Here is a 26183-nt window from a genome sequence, read left to right as displayed (position 1 = left end):
CATCGGATGGAGAGTCAGGCCTTGTGCGGTGGGAGCAGCTTCCGCCATCATGGCGGTGGATTCGGCCTGGATCTCCGGAGTCAGCTGCCGGGATAAGCTGCGTCTCGCCGTGATGATCGTCGCCGAGCGGGTGGCACTGGTCCGCTGCGATGTGAGGGCGAGTTTGCGGTGAGGAGCTCTTCTCCGTATGGCTCAACGGCGGGAGATCACGGTCGGAGTGAACGGAGCTCTCAGGACATGCGACCGTCCATTGAGCTGCCGCGCATGCGCCTTTCCATACAACTACTTTAAAAATACATGACTACTATAGTTTTTTGACCTTCTAAGCTCAAATGTGTACAAATATGGTGATATTACTTTAAGCAGATGATGGTGACTTCTTGCTTTGACCAGGTGTATTTGTTGGTAGCCTAGATTTTAATCTTATGTGATGTTTTTTTCAAACATATATTGTAAGAGGGACTTCAATTGATGCAATCACTATAAATGTCTACCAGGAGTGGGGTTTGAACCCACGTGGATATTCATCCATTGGATCTTAAGTCCAACACCTTAACCACTCGGCCATCCTGGTACTGGTGGGTTAAACCATATCCGAGAACCATGAAAGGAGTGCTGATTTTCACAGTTGATCTCGCCAATTCAGGAGGGCCGTTAACTGTCTCAGGTGAGTCTACATTCACAAAAGGGGTTTGCTCTGAGGAGTGTTTTATTTTTCTTGATGGGATTACAAAGCCCCAAGTTAGACTTTGGGCCCCAATGATGACTTAACCACTCAACCAAGCTTTTCACTATGTGGCAAAGGCCATCTGAGGTTACAATCATGATTTTCACACTGGAGGAGACTGGTGCAGGTTGACTTTTATACTTTCCATGATGATTCTACCATTAAGCACAGAGATTTGATCTAAGGAGAGTTTATCTTTCTCCATGGAATTAAAAAAATTCCAACATAGACTTTGAGCCCTAATGACGGTTGCTGTCAGCTATTTACCACTGACAAGAAAGGAGTGATGAGTAGGGACTGTATTTTTATATTCCCTTTATCTATCTCCCATACTGAATTTCTGGGAGAGAACATCGTTAGGCTCCGTACTTTTGCTATTTTTTAACGTGTACAAAGTGGCCCTTCTTAGCACTGGAAGGAAATCTTGGTGATACCAAGTAACAGGGTTTTGCTATAGTTTTTTGACCTTCTAAGCTCAAATGTGTAGAAATATGGTGATAACACTTTAAGCAGATGATGGTGACTTCTTGCTTTGACCAGGTGTATTTGTTGGTAGCCTAGATTTTAATCTTATGTGGTGTTTTTTCCAAACATTTATTGTAAGAGGGCCTTCAATTGCTGCAATCACTATAAATGTTTACCAGGACACGTTAAAGTAACAGGGTTTTGCTATAGTTTTTTGACCTTCTAAGCTCAAATGTGTAGAAATATGGTGATAACACTTTAAGCAGATGATGGTGACTTCTTGCTTTGACCAGGTGTATTTATTGGTAGCCTAGATTTTAATCTTATGTGGTGTTTTTTTCAAACATATATTGTAAGAGGGCCTTCAATTGCTGCAATCACTATAAATGTTTACCAGGAGTGGGGTTTGAACCCATGTGGATATTCATCCATTGGATCTTAAGTCCAAACACCGTGAAAGGAGTGCTGATTTTCACAGTTGATCTCGCCAATTCAAGAGGGCCGTTAACTGTCTCAGGTGAGTCTACATTCACAAAAGGGGTTTGCTCTGAGGAGTGTTTTATTTTTCTTGATGGTATTACAAAGCACCAAGTTAGACTTTGGGCCCCAATGATGACTTAAACTCTCAACCAAGCTTCTCACTATTTGGCAAAGGACATCTGAGGTAACAATCATGATTTTCACACTGGAGGAGACTGGTGCAGGTTGACTTTTATCCTTTCCATGATGATTCTACCATTAAGCACAGAGATTTGATCTAAGGAGAGTTTATCTTTCTCCATGGAATTACAAAATTCCAACATAGACTTTGAGCCCTAATGACGGTTGCTGTCAGCTATTTACCACTGACAAGATTTTAATCTTATGTGGTGTTTTTTTCAAACATATATTGTAAGATGGCCTTCAATTGCTGCAATCACTATAAATGTTTACCAGGAGTGGGGTTTGAACCCACGTGGATATTCATCCATTTAATCTTAAGTCCAACGCCTTAACCACTCGGCCATCCTGGTACTGGTGGGATAAACCATATCCGAGAACCGTGAAAGGAGTGCTGATTTTCACAGTTGATCTTGCCAATCCAGGAGTGCCGTTAACTGTCTCAGGTGAGTCTACATTCACAAAAGGGATTTGCTCTGAGGAGTGTTTTATTTTTCTTGATGGGATTACAAAGAGAGTTTATCTTTCTCCATGGAATTACAAAATTCCAACATAGACTTTGAGCCCTAATGACGGTTGCTGTCAGCTATTTACCACTGACGAGAAAGGAGTGATGAGTAGGGACTGTATTTTTTTTTTTTCCATAAAATGTCTTTTATTTATATAAACAGTTAATACAGGAGATAACAGATGCGAAAAATTGACACGAGTACATACACCAAAAGTCTTGTTCAACCTCGTAAAAGTACAATAAATAAGACAGTGCCCAAACTGATCAGTAAGCCCATCTCCTGTTACTTAAGGGTGTGTACTCGAGAATCAAATGGTCTCTCATATCGTGGACAATCATGGTATAGAGTCTCGAGTATGCGTTCTGCAAAGATAGTTGGAGAAGTAAAGCGTTTCGTTGTACGTGGAGATGGCTATGTTGAAGGCTCGTGTGTCAAGCTCCACATGTGAGGTTGTGTGTAGGTAATTTGGTAAGGTGTATAGAAGGGAGAATGGTGAGTAATCAGTTCTATGGATTGGGAGGGGGGAAGGGAAAAAAAAAGGGGGGACCAGGGGGGAAGATGGGGGTGTTTGTCTCTGACTCCCTTGCAATTGCTCTTAGATGATATATTCTTTTGTTCGGTAAACTGAAAGAAAATCAATTCTAAACCGAATGTCTGGAGTTCTATTAGAATGGGATGGGTATGGAAAGCAGGACATCTATATATTTGGGTTGTAGCTGATGAAATGAATCATACCAGTTTTCGGTGGACTATCTATTTTATCCTGAGTGGACCATTTGATCTAAGTGGTAGGGTTACTAAGGGCGTCAAATGTTGTCTTTGCTTGGAAGGATATCCAGCCAGCCCGTTGTTTGCTAAATTTGGTAGGGGTATCGTGGGCGGTGTGTATAAGCTTTTCCATGTCTGCAATTTTCTGAATCATGGTGAACCATTCTTTGAGTGACGGTGTGCTCGAGGATTTCCAGTGTAGGGGTATACATTGTTTCGCCGCGTTAATTAAATGCATCATTAGGGACTTATGATACTGCTTATGAGGAAGTGTCGAGAGGTGAAGGAGAAATTGTGCCGGTGTAAACGGGATGTCATGACAGGTAACGGTGGAGATAGTTTGATGGACAGCTTTCCAAAATGTCTGGAGGGCTGGGCATTCCCACCATATATGAAGCAGGGTGCCTTTCGACTGATGGCAACGCCAGCAAGCATCAGAAACCGTCGGGTTAAATTTGTTAAGGAGAAACGGTGTGCGATACCATCTGGATTGGATTTTATATCCATTTTCCTGTGCATACACATTTCTCGAGCCTTTGTGGATGTTCAGGAAAATCTTCTCCCAATTCTCTTCTGAGATCGGGATCGCTAGATCATTTTCCCATTGCTTGCAGGCTTTACTATCGTTAGCTTTTAAGTGTTCATACAAGAGATTGTGGGTGAGAGAGATAAGATGAGATTGGGGCATTCTCTGCATACATAGTCTTTCGAAAGAAGTCAGTTGTCGTGAGTATTGTGCATCTTTGTCTGTGGATTTAAGGTATTGTGTGAGGAGAAGGTAATCCCATGGGGGATGGGTGGGCGTTCTACTGTCAAAGATAGTTGATGAGCTGAAAGGAGTTTGCCTCGACGGTACAGTTGATGTGCCCTGGGGCACATTTCCGGCCAGTAGTTAGTCAAGTAGCGTTTGTGCATGCCCGGGGGAAAGTCAGGGTTTAGTTTTATTGGTGTCATTGGGCCTGGAATCGAGGATAGGGGTGTTTTTTGACATGTTTGGTGAAAATACTTCAATGTCGGACCAATCAAGGGGTGTTCATGCACATCCCTTGGGATGCGGTTCAGGGGTATCCAAGGGAGGGCGTTCAAGTGCAAGTCAGTAAAGGATGCCTCCAGATTGACCCAGTCTTTTCGAACTGAATGAAGATTCCAATCAAGAATTCTCGTGAGATGTACTGCTATGTTATAGTTAGAGAGATTAGGAAGGCCGATGCCTCCGAGATGCTTCGGACGAGTAAGCGTGAGAAATTTTATTCTAGGTGGGCGGCCACCCCAGAAAAATTTGGAGCATATTCTGTTGTATGTTCGGAAATATGAAGGGGGAATCTTTATGGGGATAGTTTGCAAGATATATAACAATCTAGGTAACGCATTAATTTTTAGGACCGCTGCCCTACCGAACCAAGAGATTGTGGACTTATTCCATAATTTAAAGTCATATTCCAATTTGGACAGGAGGGGAAGGTGGTTTTTGGCATATAAGTCTGAGAGTTGCGCGGGAAGTTGAATCCCTAAATAAGTGATCGTTTCTTGTTTCCATAGGAAGGGGAAATTAGCTTTGCATTGTTCTACAATGTGTTGTGGAAGGGATATGTTAAGGGCAAAGGACTTTGAAAAGTTAATTTTGAGATTGGACAGATCATGGAATTTTTGAAACGTTTGTAATAGGACAGGGAGGGAGATGATTGGGTTCGTCAAGAAAAGTAAAATGTCGTCTGCGAATGCAGCGTATTTGTATTCTCTGGTGGGTGTCTGGATGCCTCGGATGTCTGTATTGAGTGTAAGTTGTCTGAGAAGAGGTTCAAGTGTGAGGATAAAAAGAACGGGGGATAGTGGGCAGCCTTGTCTCGTTCCATTGCCTATGTGGAAGGCATTCGACAGGGTGCGGTTGACTCTTACCTTAGCCGTTGGGTTCGTGTATAGAGAGAGAATCATTTCTGTCATGCGGGGTCCAAGACCTATCGCTTCAAGCACTGCTGCCATATAGTCCCATGCTACCCTGTCGAATGCCTTCTCTGCGTCTAGCGAAAGGAAGAAGCTTTTCTGTTTGGTTCGAGAAATAAGATGGTGCAGGTTAATGGCTTTAAGGGTATTATCCCTGGCCTCTCTACCAGGGACAAAGCCTACTTGGTCATGTGATATGAGAGAGGGAAGGTAGGGCAGTAGTCTGTTGGCTAATATTTTTGAGAATATTTTTAAATCCACATTCAGAAGCGAAATCGGGCGGTAGTTACATGGAAGGGTGGGGTCTTTGTCTTCTTTAGGGATAACAACAACGTGGGCTTCTAACATACCTTGCGTGAAGGGGCTAGAGGGGGAGATGGAGTTGAAGGCTTGTATAAATGGGTTTCTTAAAATTTCTGAAAAGGTTTTGTAATAAGTGGTAGGGAGGCCATCTGGGCCCGGGCTCTTGCCTGCTTTTGATTGTTTTAGGGCGTCTTTCCATTCCTGTTCCGTGATCGGCGAATCAAGATTGGTGGCCGCCTCAGCAGAGATTTTATCCGGGGCAAAGTGTTCTAGGAACGACTTTACAGCTGAAGCTCGTTGAAAATTTGAATGCATTTTAGGTTCAGAACAATTTAGGTTATATAGCGAGGATAAATATCTTTCAAATTCTGTAGCTATGTCTTTATTATGGGTCTATTGGATACCTGTAGGGGATTGAAGATGGTGGATTGTGTTGTTGGCTCTCTTTTTGCGTAGCGCTTGCGCGAGGAGATGGCTGCTTTTATTGCTGAACTCATAAAATAGTTTTTGAGAGAGTGCATAATTTTTCTTAATGGAGCTATTCAATTCCTCTCGTATGAGTTGGCGGGTTTCGGTCAAGTCTAGAAGAGTTTTTTGAGCTAGGGAGCGCTTATGGGAAGATTCAAGTTTGGCTAATTTTGTGAACAAGGCCGCAAGTTTGGCTTTTTTTCTTTTTTGAGGGAGGCCGATAGGGAGAGCATTTTGCCTCTAATCACACATTTGTGGGCTTCCCATTGGGTAAGTTTGGACGTGTCAGGAGTGTCATTTTCTTTAAAGTAATTTGTGAGGCAGTCACGGATCTGTTGTTCGAACGAGGGATTTGTGAGGATAGTTGGGTCAAGTCTCCAGACGTATGAATGTTCCAGTTTTTCAGGGAATGTGAGTGTCATAGTGACGGGATGATGGTAGGAAAAAGTCATTGGATCGATAGTAGCTGTCGACAAAGATGGTAAGTCTTGTTGGGTGACGAAAAGGTAGTCTAGACGTGAATATTTGTTGTGGGGAATAGAGAAGTAGGTATAGTCTTTTACAGTAGGGTAAATGGTTCGCCAGGAGTCATGTAGCAGTAACTCCCAGAGGCATTTCTTAATTTGTTTGAGTGCCCTGTAAGGTAGGTGTGAACTATTAGAAGATGTGTCTAGCAAAGGGTCAAGAGGGACGTTCAGGTCTCCACCAAAGATCAGGATTCCTTCTTGAAAGGAGAGTAATTTACTTGAGACGTTACGAAAGAAAGGAACTTGGCCAGAATTTGGGCTGTATATATTTGCTAGCGTAATTGGTTTGTTGCCTATATGGCCTTTAAGGAAGAGGAACCTGCCTTGATCGTCAATCAGTGTATCTGATATCTGCACCGGAATTCGTTTGGAAATGAGGATTGAAACTCCTTTAGATTTAGAGATGGGAGAGGTTGCATGATATCCATGAGGGTAAAGATTGTTAGTTATATTAGGATTTTTTTTGGAGCTGAAGTGGGCTTCTTGTAGGAAAACCACGTCAGCTTTTTTACAGCGTAGAAGTGAAAACAATTGCGAGCGTTTTTCAGGTGTATTCAGCCCATTGGCGTTAAGTGATAGTATTTTCAGAGATTGGTTTAGAGTCTTATTCGCTTGAGGTGTCATGCTTGCGGGGAGTGTATTTAGTTGTTAGTAAGGATTGGAGCTGGAGGGAGTCAGAGACGAAAAAAAATAAAATAAAAAAAGGGGAGTGGATGAGGTGGGTAAGTAGAGAGGGAGAGGTAGGTGGTGCACAGGGAGAGTGGTACGGAGTCCTTCCCGGGTAGGGGAGGCACGGGAGAGAACGGAAGTGGGAGTTGGCCTGCAACCCCACTATATATTAACGGGGTACCGGTGAGGGCAGCGGTTTCCGCAGAGACCGCTTTGTGGGAGAGTGGTAGGATACGCCCTACAAGACGGGTGAATTCCATGTTCCTATGAGGTCTAGGTGTTTATGGAATGGAATTGTATACTAGTCTGGTTAGTAGCCAGCCGAGAGTTGCGCCCAAGGCTAACTTGCTATAAAGTATGTCTCGAGGGTACAGTCATGGTGAGAAATTGAGTGGACAAGGTGGGGGTGTGAGGGGAACGGTGAGAGGATATGCTTCAGGGTGGAGGCAATAGTTCAGGAGAACGTGTATGGTCCTGGTATGGTAGTGTAGATCTCTATTCAACTATGTGGATCTACCAGAATAACGTTTGAGAGGGACAAATAGCTTGTATGGGATCTCAAATAAGGACATCCGTGACAGCTAGGAACTGTGGAAGTCATGTAATATAAAATATGATTATGTCACAAACCAGTATGGGCAATGGTATGATGCGCACAATCATGAAACCATGTAAATACCTGTAAACTAGGGTATATAACGGAACAGGTCAAGCATATAAATGGTGAAACAATAGCTATAACATTTTAAGTTGCACCTGAAGGGTGTGCGAACCTGTGGAGAGGTGCATCAATTATGAGAACATTAACATTAAACGGTCAGCCTCAGTGACGGTAGGGTCGGATGGTGGGAGGTCCTTGCTGGATAGAGTAGAGAGGCTCACTTCATAAGGAAGGGGACCTATCCCAGTAGGAGGGCAGATATTACTGCCCTAGGAAGTCACCTCCCAGCAACCAAGTCCAGTCAGAGAAAACAAAAAACAAAAACAAACTGTAACAGTACATCATAGGTTTTGTTACATCCACTAATGTGGAGGCATATACATATGAAGCTAAAAGACTTGGTTTGCCTAAAAATATCTTGCTTAAGGTAACGTTACCATACTTACAATTAGGAAGAGCAAAAGGATTTGAGTGTAGAAAGCAAGTGGGAATCAGGAGGGCAAGAGCAAAGGTAGTTGAAGAAAAAAGAAGAGACAGAGTAGAGATGGTGGAAGTACCCAATTAGCAAAAGAGACGTTACGGGCAGGGGAACCTGGTCAGAAGAGAACCAGAGACCACAAATTAATGCGGATTGTAAGGTATGCATCTGATGGGCTAATTAATTACCACCGTCTCAATCGTCTTTGTGTACAATTTGCTTGAAACGAAGTAATGTTAGCAAGTGCCTAGGGGAGGCCCGTTACAGGACTCAGGGGAAGCAGTTCAAACCTGTCAGGGTAACAACAGCGGATCCCTAGAACATAGTTATGTCGATAGGGGGGAATAACTCAAAGTCATTGCTTCTAAGACAAACGTAGTCAAAACCTACGTAGGGAGAAAACAGTATACGGCATTGGTGTAGTAAAGGACAAAGACAATGTATGGGGCAAAATATCTCGATTTAGCCCTGTTCTGCAGTGGAGAGGAAGTCAGTAGGTAAGGGTCATGTCGCGTGTAGTGGGTACTTCCCTGGATTAGGCGATTCCTAATGTTCAGTTAATGGAGACGTGCTCTGCGATGCGCTGGTGAGGCAAAGGGACTGCCATTTCGCGGTGCACTCAAATCCTTCGGTGGTGTGTGAGGTAGTGGCGGGTGGGTTCTTCTACGCCCACCATTGATGGTGCCCTCCTCGTGAATACCTTCCATAGAGGTAGCTCTTCTGGGTATAGGTAGGCGGAAATCACTATACCAATCTGGTAGTTCAACCGGTGGTATGCCCATTACCTCGCAGAAGTGGTCGATGTCTTCTGGTACCTTCAGGTTCGCCGTGCGGCCTTGATGAGTCGGAGACAAGCAGAAGGGGAATTTCCAGCGATAGACAATAGCTCTGGCCCGTAGAACTTCCAGGAGAGGCTTCAGTTCTCTTCTGCGCTGCAAGGTAATGCTGGAGAGATCCTGGTAGATTTTAATGGAGGCCTCTTGAAAGGATATCTGGTTGCGGTTTCTTGCTTTACGGAGTATCTCCTCCTTGAGTTGGTAATCTATGAGGCAACAAACCGCGTCTCTAGGTGGGTCAGTGTCTCTGCCGTACGGGCATAAGGCTCTGTGGATTCGTTCAAATGAGACTGGCGATTCAAGGGGTCTTTCTAGAAGCTCATTAAATATGGCAGTGACTGACTGTGACAGCTGAGTGGGATCAATGGTTTCCGGGATGCCTCTTACCCTCAGATTTCGTCTTCTCCCGCGGTTGTCAAGGTCTTCCATGGGGCGGTTGATCTCTCTCAGATGGATGGAATGAGATTCAGTCAGTTGTTGTACCTGACACAGCGCGGTATCGTGGCAGTATTGTGCGTCCTCCACTTCTTCCACTCTGATGGCTATGGCTTGCATGTCAGCTCTCATGTCTGAGATGGCTGCCATCAGGGTGGACTTAATGTCTGCCGCTACGCTGCGGAGGTCCTCTATGCTGACAGGTGGGGGACTAGGAGCTTCCATCTCTGCTCCCAGGGATCTACGAGCACCCGAGCGGGGCGGGCTGCTGCTGGGAGCGCGTGTGCTCTGAGGTGGATCCGACTGAGAGGCCTGTGGCAGAGAGGCTGGCGCGCTGTCTCTGAAGAGCGCGGGGATACGGCGGCCTGGAGCGGAATCAGGAACGGGTGGTGGAGGTAGTGCGGGCGGTTCTCACCATAACTGACCCTCGTTGCCGCTGTAAACCAGTAAGGCCGGACCTCGTGGAGCGGGAGCTCGGCTCTTATGCGTCCATCTTGGAACGGCTCCAGGCCACCGGGACTGTATTGTTATATCCCCTTTATCTATCTCCCATACTGAATTTCTGGGAGAGAACATAGTTAGGCTCCGAACTTTTGCTATTTTTTAATGTGTACAAAGTGGCCCTTCTTAGCACTGGAAAGAAATCTTGGTGATACCAAGTAACAGGGTTTTGCTATAGTTTTTTGACCTTCTTAGCTCAAATGTGTACAAGTGTAAAGGCTGACCGCAGGGTAAGCCTGTATTTGTAGGAGTAGTCAGGCTGCATAAAGCCTGCCCTCCTCTGCCTCCTTCTCGTTGGACGTCGGCTCTCGTGTGGCTGACGTCACTTCCGGCGGGTCGGAGGAGGACGGCGTTCTACTGCCATGGCACTCGTGGATAGGGGGCGGCAGCTGCTGTCTGCTCGGGGAGCCCCTTGTCGCCCACCCGCCTCCTTCTCCCACTGTCACGGCCGGGGGGAAGGCTTCCCCCGTGTGGCGCTTCACTGTACGCTCCAGGGACCACGAGGAAGCCTTCTCCCGCCCGCCTTCCACTCCGGCTGCTCTGCTGGAGGGGAGGGAGGTGGCGTCCATAGACCCTTTGTGGTTCCGCCGGGGGAGGGTGGGAGGCTTTTCACGGTAGGCATCCTGCTTTGGTTTAATCATGATTGTTCGTCACTGACCCCCTACATCTGTGACCTTGCTGGAAGGAACAGCGCACACTTCCAAACCTGTGTTTGAGCACCGGGGAATGTGTCCTTCTCCCTGATTCATGGGACTGTAATGGCGAGCTTTGAGCGTTTTATGCTGCAGGATGTATGAAACGTCCCCCTTCCGCCCTCCCAACTGTACACTGTCTGCTTTACACCTGTGTATACAAATGTCTGCCCCCTGAATTAATGATGGCCCATGTCTGAGAGAGGGGATAATACATGATCACTGCTGTTAACATTTCTGGGCTGCCCAGCCGTTAAAGGGTCAGCCCACCAATAACCTATATTTATGTTCTCTTATGACGCTGGCGACAAAGAGGCTGCTGCATTCAGTTATGGCTAAACGACACCTTTTGGAGGCAGCAGCGCTCTGTACTGTGGTCGCATACAAACCGGATGATTCGTTGCAGCCAGGAATGTTGTTCTTGGGTGCAACTGTCTGCGTTTATGGCCAATGAGAAGAAAGGCTACATTGCGAACAGCACCGCTCATTCATTTGTGCAGGTTTCCAGTCTGGCTGCGGTTGTTCGCATACAAAGTTTGCATGGGGCGGAAGTTTCTCTGTCGCAGATTTTTGTGGTGGAAAAGCGAATTGCACCTAGAGCCTGCTGAGCATTGCACCCATGATCAGAGAATAACGGATGTAGTGTTGTAGTTCTCTGAGAGGGGCAGGCTGCTGGATGCACCTACCTGCTGGATGCACCTACCTGGTGGTATAGTCTGACACTTTCCCTCATCACCTTGTGTGTACCCGAACATATTTATTGCACTGCTCTGTCTTTGATGTTATTTTGTCTTTGGGGCCGCTGCCTGAGCTCCACGTGGCGTGCCCCTCCCCCGCCTGAGCTCCACGTGGCGTGCCCCTCCCCCGCCTGAGCTCCACGTGGCGTACCCCTCCCCCGCCTGAGCTCCACGTGGCGTGCCCCTCCCCCGCCTGAGCTCCATGTGGCGTGCCCCTCCCCCGCCTGAGCTCCACGTGGCATGCCCCTCCCCCGCCTGAGCTCCACGTGGCGTGCCCCCGCCTGAGCTCCACGTGGCGTGCCCCCGCCTGAGCTCCACGTGGCGTGCCCCCCCGCCTGAGCTCCACGTGGCGTGCCCCCCGCCTGAGCTCCACGTGGCGTGCCCCCCGCCTGAGCTCCACGTGGCCTGCTATTCACGGTTTTCTCATGCAGTTTTACGTTCTGGTGCATTTTATGGTTTTCCCATGCGATTCGGTCCCATGCGTTTCCGGTCTCAGGCCATTCACGTTCTCATATCGGTCACGTTCTCAAAGCAGTTATGTTGTCATGCATTTGCGTTTTCATGCATTTGCATCTTCTTGCAGTTGCGTTTTTCATGCATTTGCATCTTCTTGCAGTTGCGTTTTTCATGCATTTGCGTTTTCATGCATTTGCATCTTCTTGCAGTTGCGTGTCTTGCAGTTGCGTTTTCTCGAGCAGTTGCGTTTTCTCGAGCAGTTGCGTTTCTCAGGCAGTTGCTTTTTCTTGCAGTTGCGTTTCTCAGGCAGTTGCGTTTTCATGCAGTTGCAGCTTCTTGCAGTTGTGTTTTTCATGCATTTGCATCTTCTTGCAGTTGCGTTTCTCAAGCAGTTGCGTTTCTCAAGCAGTTGCGTTTCTCAAGCAGTTGCATCTTCTTGCAGTTGCGTTTCTCAGGCAGTTGCGTTTCTCAGGCAGTTGCGTTTCTCAGGCAGTTGCATCTTCTTGCAGTTGCGTTTCTCAGGCAGTTGCATCTTCTTGCAGTTGCGTTTCTCAGGCAGTTGCGTTTCTCAGGCAGTTGCGTTTCTCAGGCAGTTGCATCTTCTTGCAGTTGCGTTTCTCAGGCAGTTGCGTTTCTCAGGCAGTTGCGTTTCTCAGGCAATTGCGTTTCTCAGGCAGTTGCATCTTCAGGCATTTGCGTTTCTTGCATTTGCGTTTCATGCAGTTATGTTTTGTTTCGATTACGTTTTCATGCAGTTATGTTCTCGTTCGTTTACATTCTCATGCAGTTATGTTCTCGTTTCGTTTTCCGTTCTCATTCGATTTGACGTTCTCATGCTTGTTGGTTTCTAGCACGTTGCTTACGGTTCTTACGCAATTTTGTTTTTCATGCGATTTGGGTCTCTCATGTGATTTACTTTTCTTATGAAGTTGTTGTTTCTCATACAATTGATGGTTTTCCATGCAATTTTACGGTTTCTCATGCAATTGCGTTTCTCGTGCGTTTCGCAGGCAGTTGGCGGTTTTTAAATGACGTACAGTTCTTGCGCATTTATGGTTCTCATGAATTTATGGTTCTCAGGCATGTTAAATTTCTCATGCAATTTACGTATCAGATGTTATTTACGTGTCTCACGCAACTTCTTGCGTTTCCCATGTTTCTGACGTTTCCCCATGTTTTTATAGCGTTTTCTGACGTTTCCCGTGGTTCTGACGTATTCCCGTGGTACAGTTGACGGTTCATGCAACTACGGTTTCTCATGCATTTTTATGGTTTCTCTCGCTTTCCAGGTTTTCTCTCACTTTCCAGGTTTCTCTATCGCGTTCCAGCATTATGCGTTTTGCGTTTCATGCGTTTTGCGTTTCATGCTTTTTTGGCATTTCATGTTTTGCGTTCTCATGCAGTTATGTCCTCGTTTCATTTTACGTTCTCATGCACTCATGTCCTCTTTTTGTTTTACGTTCTCATGCACTCATGTCCTCGTTTCGTTTTACGTTCCCATGCACCCATGTTCTCGTTTCGTTTTACGTTCTCATGCATTTCATGTTCTCGTTTCGTTTTACGTTCTCATGCGATTATGTTCTCATTCGATTTGACGTTCTCATGCTTTGTTTTCACGCACGGTTCTCACTCGTTTTACGGTTTTACATGCAAGTGCCGTTTTCTCATGCAATTCAGTTTATGCAATTCACGGTTTCCATGCAGTTGGTGTTTCTTGAAGTTACGGTTCTTACGCAATTTTGTTTTTTCATGCGATTTAGGTCTCTCATGTGATTTACATATGAAGTTGGTGTTTCTCATACATTTGATGGTTTTCCATGCAATTTTACGGTTTCTCATACAAATTGCGTTCTCGTGTGTTTTGCTGGCAGTTGACGGCTTGCAGTTCTTGCGCTTTTATGGTTCTCATAAATTTATGGTTATCAGGGTTTTTTACGTTTCTCATGCAATTCACGTATCGGAGGTAATGTTCATGGCTGTTATTTACGTGATGCAACTTCTTGTGTTTCCCTTGTTTCTGACGTTTCCCCATGTTTTTCTAGCATTTTCTGACGTATTGCCATGGTTTTGACGTATTCACATGTTTCCTTGCGTGTTGTCCTGTGTTTCCTTCCGTTTTTCCCATGTGCCGCACGTTTCATGTCTTATGCCTTTCATGTCATTACCCTTGTGTAATTTCATGATTCTCAGGCTTTTTTACATTCCTCATGCTTGTTAGTGTCGGATGTATTGTACGTGTCTGATGCTATTTACGTGTCTCATGCATCTTCTCGCGTTTCCCATGTTTCTTTTGTTTCTCGTGTTTTCTTGCCTTTTCTCGTGTTCTTACATATTCCTATATGCCGCACGTTTTGTGTATTATGCTTTTCTTTTCTCTTGTGTACTCCCCAGGGTTTTCTTTTGTGTTTGTGTTTTTCATCGATTTGTGCAACCTGCATTTCCTAGGCAGGTCGTGTTTTCTAGCAGCCGCAGTTCTTAAGCCACTCACGGTGATCAGTTCACGCTTCTCATGTTTTCGTTCAGTCACGTTTCCTTATCACAGGTTTCGTTCTTGTCGCAGGTATTTTTTGTTTGATCACGATTCTCTCGCTAGTTGTGTTCCTGATCAGTTGGGTGCCATTCCTCACTATTTATTTTAATTTCCTAGCTGCGTCTCCGGCCAGGAGTTGCCCTGGGGTATGGAAAGTTTGGTTAGTCAGTTTTTCACTGATCCACAGTTTCTACTGGCTCAGGGGCTTTCGTGGATCACGGGGCCCGGGCCAGTATCTGTAGGCTCGGGTCTCAGAAGCAGGTTCCAGTGACGCACTTTCTTTTCAGTTTTAGTTGTGGTAGATTGGTTTTCCATTTGGTTGGCACTGCAGCCTTGATCATTGGGTTTTGTTTTTAAATTCCAGGAAGGCCCATGACACTGCTTGGCATGTTTCCAGGTTAGGTTTCCAGTCCTGATGGTGAAACATCTAGTTCCTTTTTGCTTTTCTGTTTTGTTTTAGTTTCCTTTTTTTGCCTACTCCAGCTTGTATCAGCCTTCAGCACTTTCTGGGCGTATCCAGTTAAGTCCCAGCATTTCATGCTGAAGGATCTGTCAGGTTGTTTTATTTTCGGCTTTTCCGTTTGAAGCCATCCAGGTCTCCAGCGGTGGGGACTCCCTGCTGTGCTTAGCTGACTTTCATTGTGGGTTTCATTTCATGACGTTCACGTACTCTCAGGTTTATCTTGCGTTGGTCGCTGGGTTGGGCTCAAGGGGGTGCTATAGCTGGCCTTGTGGTTCCTGAAGCCAGGGGAGGGGCTACTGCCTTTCTTAGCGTTTCCTTCTCTGCGGCAAAGGCATAACTCATTTGCCACCACTCCAGGTTAGACGTTATTCACTGGGTCATCTGGTTGTTGAGCTTTCTTCCTACTGTGTAATTTTTTGCCCCCTTTTAGGCATACTGACCACGTGACCTTTGGCACACTTCGGGTCTTTGTTTCCTTGTTGCTCTTTGTTCCTTTCCTCACCATCCACAGCGTGACTCTGAGTACAAGTGTAAAGGCTGACCGCAGGGTAAGCCTGTATTTGTAGGAGGAGTCAGGCTGCATAAAGCCTGCCCTCCTCTGCCTCCTTCTCGTTGGACGTCGGCTCTCGTGTTCCACCCACCCATTCCCTTTTTCTTTTAATTTCATTCTTTACATTTCATACTTGGGTATGCCCCCTTTTAGGCATACTGACCACGTGACCTTTGGCACACTTCAGGTCTTTGTTTCCTTGTTGCTCTTTGTTCCTTTCCTCACCATCCACAGCGTGACTCTGAGTACAAATATGGTGATATTACCAAGTAACAGGGTTTTGCTATAGTTTTTTGACCTTCTAAGCTCAAATGTGTACAAATATGGTGATATTACTTTAAGCAGATGATGGTGACTTCTTGCTTTGACCAGGTGTATTTGTTGGTAGCCTAGATTTTAATCTTATGTGGTGTTTTTTTCAAACATATATTGTAAGAGGGCCTTCAATTGCTGCAATCACTATAAATGTTTACCAGGAGTGGGGTTCGAACCCACGTGGATATTCATCCATTGGATCTTAAGTCCAACGCCTTAACCACTCGGCCATCCTGGTACTGGTGGGATAAACCATATCCGAGAACCGTGAAAGGAGTGCTGATTTTCACAGTTGATCTTGCCAATTCAGGAGTGCCGTTAACTGTCTCAGGTGAGTCTACATTCACAAAAGGGATTTGCTCTGAGGAGTGTTTTATTTTTCTTGATGGGATTACAAAGAGAGTTTATCTTTCTCCATGGAATTACAAAATTCCAACATAGACTTTGAGCCCTAATGACGGTTGCTGTCAGCTATTTACCACTGACAAGAAAGGAGTGATAAGTAGGGACTGTATTTTTATATCCCCTTTATCTATCTCCCATACTGAATTTCTGGGAGAGAACATAGTTAGGCTCCAAACTTTTGCTATTTTTTTAATGTGTACAAAGTGGCCCTTCTTAGCACTGGAAGGAAATCTTGGTGATACCAAGTAACAGGGTTTTGCTATAGTTTTTTGTCCTTCTAAGCTCAAATGTGTACAAATATGGTGATATTACTTTAAGCAGATGATGGTGACTTCTTGCTTTGACCAGGTGTATTCGTTGGTAGCCTAGATTTTAATCTTATGTGGTGTTTTTTTCAAACATATTGTAAGAGGGCCTTCAATTGCTGCAATCACTATAAATGTTTACCAGTAGTGGGGTTCGAACCCACGTGGATATTCATCCATTGGATTTTAAGTCCAACGCCTTAACCACTCGGCCATCCTGGTACTGGTGGGATAAACCATATCCGAGAACCGTGAAAGGAGTGCTGATTTTCACAGTTGATCTTGCCAATTCAGGAGTGCCGTTAACTGTCTCAGGTGAGTCTACATTCACAAAAGGGATTTGCTCTGAGGAGTGTTTTATTTTTCTTGATGGGATTACAAAGAGAGTTTATCTTTCTCCATGGAATTACAAAATTCCAACATAGACTTTGAGCCCTAATGACGGTAGCTGTCAGCTATTTACCACTGACAAGAAAGGAGTGATAAGTAGGGACTGTATTTTTATATCCCCTTTATCTATCTCCCATACTGAATTTCTGGGAGAGAACGAATGTGTACAAATATGGTGATATTACTTTAAGCAGATGATGGTGACTTCTTGCTTTGACCAGGTGTATTTGTTGGTAGCCTAGATTTTAATCTTATGTGGTGTTTTTTTCAAACATATATTGTAAGAGGGCCTTCAATTGCTGCAATCACTATAAATGTTTACCAGGAGTGGGGTTCGAACCCACGTGGATATTCATCCATTGGATCTTAAGTCCAACGCCTTAACCACTCGGCCATCCTGGTACTGGTGGGATAAACCATATCCGAGAACCGTGAAAGGAGTGCTGATTTTCAAAGTTGATCTTGCCAATTCAGGATTGCCCTTAACTGTCTCAGGTGAGTCTACATTCACAAAAAGGGATTTGCTCTGAGGAGTGTTTTATTTTTCTTGATAGGATTACAAAGAGAGTTTATCTTTCTCCATGGAATTACAAAATTCCAACATAGACTTTGAGCCCTAATGACGGTTGCTGTCAGCTATTTACCACTGACAAGAAAGGAGTGATAAGTAGGGACTGTATTTTTATATCCCCTTTATCTATCTCCCATACTGAATTTCTGGGAGAGAACATAGTTAGGCTCCAAACTTTTGCTATTTTTTTAATGTGTACAAAGTGGCCCTTCTTAGCACTGGAAGGAAATCTTGGTGATACCAAGTAACAGGGTTTTGCTATAGTTTTTTGTCCTTCTAAGCTCAAATGTGTACAAATATGGTGATATTACTTTAAGCAGATGATGGTGACTTCTTGCTTTGACCAGGTGTATTTGTTGGTAGCCTAGATTTTAATCTTATGTGGTGTTTTTTTCAAACATATATTGTAAGAGGGCCTTCAATTGCTGCAATCACTATAAATGTTTACCAGGAGTGGGGTTCGAACCCACGTGGATATTCATCCATTGGATCTTAAGTCCAACGCCTTAACCACTCGGCCATCCTGGTACTGGTGGGATAAACCATATCCGAGAACCGTGAAAGGAGTGCTGATTTTCACAGTTGATCTTGCCAATTCAGGAGTGCCGTTAACTGTCTCAGGTGAGTCTACATTCACAAAAGGGATTTGCTCTGAGGAGTGTTTTATTTTTCTTGATGGGATTACAAAGAGAGTTTATCTTTCTCCATGGAATTACAAAATTCCAACATAGACTTTGAGCCCTAATGACGGTTGCAGTCAGCTATTTACCACTGACAAGAAAGGAGTGATAAGTAGGGACTGTATTTTTATATCCCCTTTATCTATCTCCCATACTGAATTTCTGGGAGAGAACGAATGTGTACAAATATGGTGATATTACTTTAAGCAGATGATGGTGACTTCTTGCTTTGACCAGGTGTATTTGTTGGTAGCCTAGATTTTAATCTTATGTGGTGTTTTTTTCAAACATATATTGTAAGAGGGCCTTCAATTGCTGCAATCACTATAAATGTTTACCAGGAGTGGGGTTCGAACCCACGTGGATATTCATCCATTGGATCTTAAGTCCAACGCCTTAACCACTCGGCCATCCTGGTACTGGTGGGATAAACCATATCCGAGAACCGTGAAAGGAGTGCTGATTTTCACAGTTGATCTTGCCAATTCAGGAGTGCCGTTAACTGTCTCAGGTGAGTCTACATTCACAAAAGGGATTTGCTCTGAGGAGTGTTTTATTTTTCTTGATGGGATTACAAAGAGAGTTTATCTTTCTCCATGGAATTACAAAATTCCAACATAGACTTTGAGCCCTAATGACGGTTGCTGTCAGCTATTTACCACTGACAAGAAAGGAGTGATAAGTAGGGACTGTATTTTTATATCCCCTTTATCTATCTCCCATACTGAATTTCTGGGAGAGAACATAGTTAGGCTCCAAACTTTTGCTATTTTTTTAATGTGTACAAAGTGGCCCTTCTTAGCACTGGAAGGAAATCTTGGTGATACCAAGTAACAGGGTTTTGCTATAGTTTTTTGGCCTTCTAAGCTCAAATGTGTACAAATATGGTGATATTACTTTAAGCAGATGATGGTGACTTCTTGCTTTGACCAGGTGTATTCGTTGGTAGCCTAGATTTTAATCTTATGTGGTGTTTTTTTCAAACATATTGTAAGAGGGCCTTCAATTGCTGCAATCACTATAAATGTTTACCAGTAGTGGGGTTCGAACCCACGTGGATATTCATCCATTGGATCTTAAGTCCAACGCCTTAACCACTCGGCCATCCTGGTACTGGTGGGATAAACCATATCCGAGAACCGTGAAAGGAGTGCTGATTTTCACAGTTGATCTTGCCAATTCAGGAGTGCCGTTAACTGTCTCAGGTGAGTCTACATTCACAAAAGGGATTTGCTCTGAGGAGTGTTTTATTTGTCTTGATGGGATTACAAAGAGAGTTTATCTTTCTCCATGGAATTACCAAATTCCAACATAGACTTTGAGCCCTAATGACGGTAGCTGTCAGCTATTTACCACTGACAAGAAAGGAGTGATAAGTAGGGACTGTATTTTTATATCCCCTTTATCTATCTCCCATACTGAATTTCTGGGAGAGAACGAATGTGTACAAATATGGTGATATTACTTTAAGCAGATGATGGTGACTTCTTGCTTTGACCAGGTGTATTTGTTGGTAGCCTAGATTTTAATCTTATGTGGTGTTTTTTTCAAACATATATTGTAAGAGGGCTGCAGGGATAATTGCTGCAATCACTATAAATGTTTACCAGGAGTGGGGTTCGAACCCACGTGGATATTCATCCATTGGATCTTAAGTCCAACGCCTTAACCACTCGGCCATCCTGGTACTGGTGGGATAAACCATATCCGAGAACCGTGAAAGGAGTGCTGATTTTCAAAGTTGATCTTGCCAATTCAGGATTGCCCTTAACTGTCTCAGGTGAGTCTACATTCACAAAAGGGATTTGCTCTGAGGAGTGTTTTATTTTTCTTGATAGGATTACAAAGAGAGTTTATCTTTCTCCATGGAATTACAAAATTCCAACATAGACTTTGAGCCCTAATGACGGTTGCAGTCAGCTATTTACCACTGACAAGAAAGGAGTGATAAGTAGGGACTGTATTTTTATATCCCCTTTATCTATCTCCCATACTGAATTTCTGGGAGAGAACATAGTTAGGCTCCAAACTTTTGCTATTTTTTTAATGTGTACAAAGTGGCCCTTCTTAGCACTGGAAGGAAATCTTGGTGATACCAAGTAACAGGGTTTTGCTATAGTTTTTTGTCCTTCTAAGCTCAAATGTGTACAAATATGGTGATATTACTTTAAGCAGATGATGGTGACTTCTTGCTTTGACCAGGTGTATTTGTTGGTAGCCTAGATTTTAATCTTATGTGGTGTTTTTTTCAAACATATATTGTAAGAGGGCCTTCAATTGCTGCAATCACTATAAATGTTTACCAGGAGTGGGGTTCGAACCCACGTGGATATTCATCCATTGGATCTTAAGTCCAACGCCTTAACCACTCGGCCATCCTGGTACTGGTGGGATAAACCATATCCGAGAACCGTGAAAGGAGTGCTGATTTTCACAGTTGATCTTGCCAATTCAGGAGTGCCGTTAACTGTCTCAGGTGAGTCTACATTCACAAAAGGGATTTGCTCTGAGGAGTGTTTTATTTTTCTTGATGGGATTACAAAGAGAGTTTATCTTTCTCCATGGAATTACAAAATTCCAACATAGACTTTGAGCCCTAATGACGGTTGCAGTCAGCTATTTACCACTGACAAGAAAGGAGTGATAAGTAGGGACTGTATTTTTATATCCCCTTTATCTATCTCCCATACTGAATTTCTGGGAGAGAACGAATGTGTACAAATATGGTGATATTACTTTAAGCAGATGATGGTGACTTCTTGCTTTGACCAGGTGTATTTGTTGGTAGCCTAGATTTTAATCTTATGTGGTGTTTTTTTCAAACATATATTGTAAGAGGGCCTTCAATTGCTGCAATCACTATAAATGTTTACCAGGAGTGGGGTTCGAACCCACGTGGATATTCATCCATTGGATCTTAAGTCCAACGCCTTAACCACTCGGCCATCCTGGTACTGGTGGGATAAACCATATCCGAGAACCGTGAAAGGAGTGCTGATTTTCACAGTTGATCTTGCCAATTCAGGAGTGCCGTTAACTGTCTCAGGTGAGTCTACATTCACAAAAGGGATTTGCTCTGAGGAGTGTTTTATTTTTCTTGATGGGATTACAAAGAGAGTTTATCTTTCTCCATGGAATTACAAAATTCCAACATAGACTTTGAGCCCTAATGACGGTTGCTGTCAGCTATTTACCACTGACAAGAAAGGAGTGATAAGTAGGGACTGTATTTTTATATCCCCTTTATCTATCTCCCATACTGAATTTCTGGGAGAGAACATAGTTAGGCTCCAAACTTTTGCTATTTTTTTAATGTGTACAAAGTGGCCCTTCTTAGCACTGGAAGGAAATCTTGGTGATACCAAGTAACAGGGTTTTGCTATAGTTTTTTGTCCTTCTAAGCTCAAATGTGTACAAATATGGTGATATTACTTTAAGCAGATGATGGTGACTTCTTGCTTTGACCAGGTGTATTCGTTGGTAGCCTAGATTTTAATCTTATGTGGTGTTTTTTTCAAACATATTGTAAGAGGGCCTTCAATTGCTGCAATCACTATAAATGTTTACCAGTAGTGGGGTTTGAATCCACGTGGATATTCATCCATTGGATCTTAAATCCAACGCCTTAACCACTTGGCCATCCTGGTACTGGTGGGATAAACCATATCCGAGAACCGTGAAAGGAGTGCTGATTTTCACAGTTGATCTTGCCAATTCAGGAGTGCCCTTAACTGTCTCAGGTGAGTCTACATTCACAAAAGGGATTTGCTCTGAGGAGTGTTTTTTTTTCTTGATGGGATTACAAAGAGAGTTTATCTTTCTCCATGGAATTAAAAAATTCCAACATAGCCTTTGAGCCCTAATGACGGTTGCTGTCAGCTATTTACCACTGACGAGAAAGGAGTGATGAGTATTGACTGTATTTTTATATCCCCTTTATCTATCTCCCATACTGAATTTCTGGGAGAGAACATAGTTAGGCTCCAAACTTTTGCTATTTTTTTAATGTGTACAAAGTGGCCCTTCTTAGCACTGGAAGGAAATCTTGGTGATACCAAGTAACAGGGTTTTGCTATAGTTTTTTGTCCTTCTAAGCTCAAATGTGTACAAATATGGTGATAATACTTTAAGCAGATGATGGTGACTTCTTGCTTTGACCAGGTGTATTTGTTGGTAGGGCCTTCAATTGCTGCAATCACTATGAATTTTTACCAGGAGTGGTGTTCGAACCCACGTGGATATTCATCCATTGGATCTTAAGTCCAATGCCTTAACCACTCGGCCATCCTGGTACTGGTGGGATAAACCATATCCGAGAACCGTGAAAGGAGTGCTGATTTTCACAGTTGATCTTGCCAATTCAGGAGTGCCGTTAACTGTCTCAGGTGAGTCTACATTCACAAAAGGGATTTGCTCTGAGGAGTGTTTTATTTTTCTTGATGGGATTACAAAGAGAGTTTATCTTTCTCCATGGAATTACAAAATTCCAACATAGACTTTGAGCCCTAATGACGGTTGCTCTCAGCTATTTACCACTGACAAGAAAGGAGTGATAAGTAGGGACTGTATTTTTATATCCCCTTTATCTATCTCCCATACTGAATTTCTGGGAGAGAACATAGTTAGGCTCCAAACTTTTACTATTTGTTAATGTGTACAAAGTGGCCCTTCTTAGCACTGGAAGGAAATCTTGGTGATACCAAGTAACAGGGTTTTGCTATAGTTTTTTGACCTTCTAAGCTCAAATGTGTACAAATATGGTGGGTGATATTACTTTAAGCAGATGATGGTGACTTCTTGCTTTGACCAGGTGTATTCGTTGGTAGCCTAGATTTTAATCTTATGTGGTGTTTTTTTCAAACATATTGTAAGAGGGCCTTCAATTGCTGCAATCACTATAAATGTTTACCAGGAGTGGGGTTCGAACCCACGTGGATATTCATCCATTGGATCTTAAGTCCAACGCCTTAACCACTCGGCCATCCTGGTACTGGTGGGATAAACCATATCCGAGAACCGTGAAAGGAGTGCTGTTTTTAAAAATTAATCTTGCCAAATCAGGAGTGCCCTTAACTGTCTCAGGTGAGTCTACATTCACAAAAGGGATTTGCTCTGAGGAGTGTTTTATTTTTCTTGATGGGATTACAAAGAGAGTTTATCTTTCTCCATGGAATTACAAAATTCCAACATAGACTTTGAGCCCTAATGACGGTTGCTGTCAGCTATTTACCACTGACGAGAAAGGAGTGATGAGTAGGGACTGTATTTTTATATCCCCTTTATCTATCTCCCATACAGAATTTCTGGGAGAGAACATAGTTAGGCTCCGAACTTTTGCTATTTTTTAATGTGTACAAAGTGACCCTTCTTAGCACTGGAAGGAAATCTTGGTGATACCAAGTAACAGGGTTTTGCTATAGTTTTTTGTCCTTCTAAGCTCAAATGTGTACAAATATGGTGATATTACTTTAAGCAGATGATGGTGACTTCTTGCTTTGACCAGGTGTATTTGTTGGTAGCCTAGATTTTAATCTTATGTGGTGTTTTTTTCAAACATATATTGTAAGAGGGCCTTCAATATTTGTTGGTAGGGCCTTCAATTGCTGCAATCACTATAAATTTTTACCAGGAGTGGGGTTCGAACCCACGTGGATATTCATACATTGGATCTTAAGTCCAACGCCTTAACCACTCGGCCATCCTGGTACTGGTGGGATAAACCATATCCGAGAACCGTGAAAGGAGTGCTGATTTTCACAGTTGATCTTGCCAATTCAGGAGTGCCGTTAACTGTCTCAGGTGAGTCTACATTCACAAAAGGGATTTGCTCTGAGGAGTGTTTTATTTTTCTTGATGGGATTACAAAGAGAGTTTATCTTTCTCCATGGAATTACAAAATTCCAACATAGACTTTGAGCCCTAATGACGGTTGCTGTCAGCTATTTACCACTGACAAGAAAGGAGTGATAAGTAGGGACTGTATTTTTATATACCCTTTATCTATCTCCCATACTGAATTTCTGGGAGAGAACATAGTTAGGCTCCAAACTTTTGCTATTTTTTAATGTGTACAAAGTGGCCCTTCTTAGCTCTGGAAGGAAATCTTGGTGATACCAAGTAACAGGGTTTTGCTATAGTTTTTTGACCTTCTAAGCTCAAATGTGTACAAATATGGTGATATTACTTTAAGCAGATGATGGTGACTTCTTGCTTTGACCAGGTGTATTCGTTGGTAGCCTGGATTTTAATCTTATGTGGTGTTTTTTTCAAACATATTGTAAGAGGGCCTTCAATTGCTGCAATCACTATAAATGTTTACCAGGAGTGGGGTTCGAACCCACGTGGATATTCATCCATGGGATCTTAAGTCCAACGCCTTAACCACTCGGCCATCCTGGTACTGGTGGGATAAACCATATCCGAGAACCGTGAAAGGAGTGCTGTTTTTAAAAATTAATCTTGCCAATTCAGGAGTGCCCTTAACTGTCTCAGGTGAGTCTACATTCACAAAAGGGATTTGCTCTGAGGAGTGTTTTATTTTTCTTGATGGGATTACAAAGAGAGTTTATCTTTCTCCATGGAATTACAAAATTCCAACATAGACTTTGAGCCCTAATGACGGTTGCTATCAGCTATTTACCACTGACGAGAAAGGAGTGATGAGTAGGGACTGTATTTTTATATCCCCTTTATCTATCTCCCATACAGAATTTCTGGGAGAGAACATAGTTAGGCTCCGAACTTTTGCTATTTTTTAATGTGTACAAAGTGACCCTTCTTAGCACTGGAAGGAAATCTTGGTGATACCAAGTAACAGGGTTTTGCTATAGTTTTTTGTCCTTCTAAGCGTAAATGTGTACAAATATGGTGATATTACTTTAAGCAGATGATGGTGACTTCTTGCTTTGACCAGGTGTATTTGTTGGTAGCCTAGATTTTAATCTTATGTGGTGTTTTTTTCAAACATATATTGTAAGAGGGCCTTCAATTGCTGCAATCACTATAAATGTTTACCAGGAGTGGGGTTCAAACCCACGTGGATATTCATCCATTGGATCTTAAGTCCAACGCCTTAACCACTCGGCCATCCTGGTACTGGTGGGATAAACCATATCCGAGAACCGTGAAAGGAGTGCTGATTTTCACAGTTGATCTTGCCAATTCAGGAGTGCCGTTAACTGTCTCAGGTGAGTCTACATTCACAAAAGGGATTTGCTCTGAGGAGTGTTTTATTTTTCTTGATGGGATTACAAAGAGAGTTTATCTTTCTCCATGGAATTACAAAATTCCAACATAGACTTTGAGCCCTAATGACGGTTGCTGTCAGCTATTTACCACTGACGAGAAAGGAGTGATGAGTAGGGACTGTATTTTTATATCCCCTTTATCTATCTCCCATACAGAATTTCTGGGAGAGAACATAGTTAGGCTCCGAACTTTTGCTATTTTTTAATGTGTACAAAGTGACCCTTCTTAGCACTGGAAGGAAATCTTGGTGATACCAAGTAACAGGGTTTTGCTATAGTTTTTTGTCCTTCTAAGCTCAAATGTGTACAAATATGGTGATATTACTTTAAGCAGATGATGGTGACTTCTTGCTTTGACCAGGTGTATTTGTTGGTAGCCTAGATTTTAATCTTATGTGGTGTTTTTTTCAAACATATATTGTAAGAGGGCCTTCAATATTTGTTGGTAGGGCCTTCAATTGCTGCAATCACTATAAATTTTTACCAGGAGTGGGGTTCGAACCCATGTGGATATTCATCCATTGGATCTTAAGTCCAACGCCTTAACCACTCGGCCATCCTGGTACTGGTGGGATAAACCATATCCGAGAACCGTGAAAGGAGTGCTGATTTTCACAGTTGATCTTGCCAATTCAGGAGTGCCGTTAACTGTCTCAGGTGAGTCTACATTCACAAAAGGGATTTGCTCTGAGGAGTGTTTTATTTTTCTTGATGGGATTACAAAGAGAGTTTATCTTTCTCCATGGAATTACAAAATTCCAACATAGACTTTGAGCCCTAATGACGGTTGCTGTCAGCTATTTGCCACTGACAAGAAAGGAGTGATAAGTAGGGACTGTATTTTTATATCCCCTTTATCTATCTCCCATACTGAATTTCTGGGAGAGAACA

The 26183-nt window shown here is 43.3% G+C and overlaps 17 non-coding genes across 17 annotated transcripts; all 17 read right to left on the bottom strand.

Annotated features, from left to right (window-relative positions):
• Window positions 1-491: 491 nt before the first annotated feature.
• On the bottom strand, window positions 492-574 carry TRNAL-UAA (transfer RNA leucine (anticodon UAA)). Its single transcript has one exon. It is a non-coding gene; the product is annotated as a tRNA-Leu (tRNA).
• Window positions 575-2122: 1548 nt separating this feature from the next.
• TRNAL-UAA (transfer RNA leucine (anticodon UAA)) lies at window positions 2123-2205 on the bottom strand. The gene has a single exon. It is a non-coding gene; the product is annotated as a tRNA-Leu (tRNA).
• Window positions 2206-15849: 13644 nt separating this feature from the next.
• On the bottom strand, window positions 15850-15932 carry TRNAL-UAA (transfer RNA leucine (anticodon UAA)). The gene has a single exon. It is a non-coding gene; the product is annotated as a tRNA-Leu (tRNA).
• A 611-nt stretch (window positions 15933-16543) lies between these two features.
• Window positions 16544-16626, bottom strand: TRNAL-UAA (transfer RNA leucine (anticodon UAA)). Its single transcript has one exon. It is a non-coding gene; the product is annotated as a tRNA-Leu (tRNA).
• Window positions 16627-17113: 487 nt separating this feature from the next.
• On the bottom strand, window positions 17114-17196 carry TRNAL-UAA (transfer RNA leucine (anticodon UAA)). Its single transcript has one exon. It is a non-coding gene; the product is annotated as a tRNA-Leu (tRNA).
• Window positions 17197-17810: 614 nt separating this feature from the next.
• On the bottom strand, window positions 17811-17893 carry TRNAL-UAA (transfer RNA leucine (anticodon UAA)). The gene has a single exon. It is a non-coding gene; the product is annotated as a tRNA-Leu (tRNA).
• A 487-nt stretch (window positions 17894-18380) lies between these two features.
• TRNAL-UAA (transfer RNA leucine (anticodon UAA)) lies at window positions 18381-18463 on the bottom strand. The gene has a single exon. It is a non-coding gene; the product is annotated as a tRNA-Leu (tRNA).
• Window positions 18464-19074: 611 nt separating this feature from the next.
• TRNAL-UAA (transfer RNA leucine (anticodon UAA)) lies at window positions 19075-19157 on the bottom strand. Its single transcript has one exon. It is a non-coding gene; the product is annotated as a tRNA-Leu (tRNA).
• A 492-nt stretch (window positions 19158-19649) lies between these two features.
• TRNAL-UAA (transfer RNA leucine (anticodon UAA)) lies at window positions 19650-19732 on the bottom strand. Its single transcript has one exon. It is a non-coding gene; the product is annotated as a tRNA-Leu (tRNA).
• A 613-nt stretch (window positions 19733-20345) lies between these two features.
• TRNAL-UAA (transfer RNA leucine (anticodon UAA)) lies at window positions 20346-20428 on the bottom strand. Its single transcript has one exon. It is a non-coding gene; the product is annotated as a tRNA-Leu (tRNA).
• Window positions 20429-20915: 487 nt separating this feature from the next.
• TRNAL-UAA (transfer RNA leucine (anticodon UAA)) lies at window positions 20916-20998 on the bottom strand. Its single transcript has one exon. It is a non-coding gene; the product is annotated as a tRNA-Leu (tRNA).
• A 1256-nt stretch (window positions 20999-22254) lies between these two features.
• TRNAL-UAA (transfer RNA leucine (anticodon UAA)) lies at window positions 22255-22337 on the bottom strand. The gene has a single exon. It is a non-coding gene; the product is annotated as a tRNA-Leu (tRNA).
• A 614-nt stretch (window positions 22338-22951) lies between these two features.
• TRNAL-UAA (transfer RNA leucine (anticodon UAA)) lies at window positions 22952-23034 on the bottom strand. Its single transcript has one exon. It is a non-coding gene; the product is annotated as a tRNA-Leu (tRNA).
• Window positions 23035-23668: 634 nt separating this feature from the next.
• Window positions 23669-23751, bottom strand: TRNAL-UAA (transfer RNA leucine (anticodon UAA)). The gene has a single exon. It is a non-coding gene; the product is annotated as a tRNA-Leu (tRNA).
• A 610-nt stretch (window positions 23752-24361) lies between these two features.
• TRNAL-UAA (transfer RNA leucine (anticodon UAA)) lies at window positions 24362-24444 on the bottom strand. The gene has a single exon. It is a non-coding gene; the product is annotated as a tRNA-Leu (tRNA).
• Window positions 24445-25056: 612 nt separating this feature from the next.
• TRNAL-UAA (transfer RNA leucine (anticodon UAA)) lies at window positions 25057-25139 on the bottom strand. The gene has a single exon. It is a non-coding gene; the product is annotated as a tRNA-Leu (tRNA).
• Window positions 25140-25773: 634 nt separating this feature from the next.
• On the bottom strand, window positions 25774-25856 carry TRNAL-UAA (transfer RNA leucine (anticodon UAA)). Its single transcript has one exon. It is a non-coding gene; the product is annotated as a tRNA-Leu (tRNA).
• Between the last annotated feature and the right edge of the window lie 327 nt (window positions 25857-26183).

The sequence above is a fragment of the Lithobates pipiens genome, unplaced genomic scaffold (assembly GCF_037356315.1).
Source record: "Lithobates pipiens isolate NorthernLeopardFrog02 unplaced genomic scaffold, aLitPip1_a1.2 Scaffold_18, whole genome shotgun sequence".
In the NCBI taxonomy this organism is placed as follows: Eukaryota; Metazoa; Chordata; class Amphibia; order Anura; family Ranidae; genus Lithobates; species Lithobates pipiens.
The sequence above is the reverse complement of the archived record's forward strand: the minus strand, read 5'-3'. Positions and strand labels throughout refer to the sequence as shown.